This window comes from Chinchilla lanigera, unplaced genomic scaffold (genome assembly GCF_000276665.1).
Source record: "Chinchilla lanigera isolate Chin_1 unplaced genomic scaffold, ChiLan1.0 scaffold00094, whole genome shotgun sequence".
Classification (NCBI taxonomy): domain Eukaryota; kingdom Metazoa; phylum Chordata; class Mammalia; order Rodentia; family Chinchillidae; genus Chinchilla; species Chinchilla lanigera.
This window is the reverse complement of record NW_004955495.1, coordinates 3,604,213-3,605,585: the sequence shown is the minus strand read 5'-3', so window position 1 is coordinate 3,605,585 and position 1,373 is coordinate 3,604,213.

Here is a 1,373-nt window from a genome sequence, read left to right as displayed (position 1 = left end):
TGTGTCACCGTCCTCCCTGGCCATGTAGCAGCCACTGTCGTGCGCTCCACTCCAACATGGTGCGGCTCCACTGTCGGCCCGGCGCCCGCCCCTGCTGCGGCCTCTTCGGATGCTGCTGTTGCTGCTGCTGCTACTGACTTTTGAAGAAGGGCGCGGGCGCCAGGGCGTGGCTGAGAGCAGGGAGGGAAGGATCTGGGCCCGTTGGTAGCCACCCCAACCCCCGAAAGCTGCTCTTCCAGAAGATTCCCTGGTTTCAGCCCCGCCCCCTCATTGGACACCACCATGACAGCTCTGGCTGTCCTGGAGCCCTGCACCAATCACAGCCTGGGCTTGAACAAGTCTCGGGCCTGCAGCCGCTCTAAGCAGCGCTCTGCACACACTTCTGGGGTCAGTCTAGGAAGGCTCCCTCCAGGCACTGACCTCTGCCCTTCAGCAAAGGCCTATTAAAACAGACATGCCGGGGCTGGGGATTTAGCTCAGCGGCAAAGCGCTTGCCTGGCAAGTGCAAGGTCGTGAGTTCGGTTCCTGGTACCTGATGAAAAAAAACCAAAAATAAAAAAATAAAAAAAAAATAAAACAGACATGCTTTGGGGTCCTGTGAACCTGCTCTTGGTTTATTTCTCAGGTAGTTTGAGCTACAAAAGTCCTGTAAATCCACTCAGGATTCTTATCCTGTCCTGTGACAGAGCAGTGGCCTTAAAAGAAAGAACAATAAGCATGAGGGGTTGAGAGTCGGTAGAGCTCCAGAGACCAGCAGGCAAGAAGATCAGCGGCAGAGTCCAGCACCAGGCAGAGCTGGCCTACCACGTCCAGCACAAGCCAGTGGCAGCCAGCAGCGACCAGAAGCAGCACTGACCAGGAGCTAGCTGTGTCAGCTGTTGGTATCCAGCATTATCTGATGCCATCTGGTGACAGCAGGACAGATAACAGTGCCCCACGTTGCCAGTTCATGATTTCCATGTGAACTGAGCCTAAGAATCCTCAGCTGGTTGTCAGCAGTTTCATGATGATCCATCTAGTACACGGTTTCCATTACTACTGCATTGTAGAAATTAATAAAATAATTATATAGCTCCATGTCGCTTGCCACTCATGACAGGGTTTGCATATGAGTCTGCAAGCAGTTGCTGCTGCTGCTGCTTTTGTAGAAGGTAGGGGGTGCCATGAAGTGGCTGAGATTTGTGGCCTCTGCAGTCACACCTCTGAAAATGAATCTGCATTTGCAGCCACTCCCCAGGGCTAGCATCACCACCTCAGCTTCACCTCAGATCACCAGCCATTGGATCCTCACAAGGCTCATTCACCCTCAACCCCGCATGTGCGCAGCGCACAGTGGGCTTCACGCTCCTCTGAGAATCTAATGCCCTCGGACC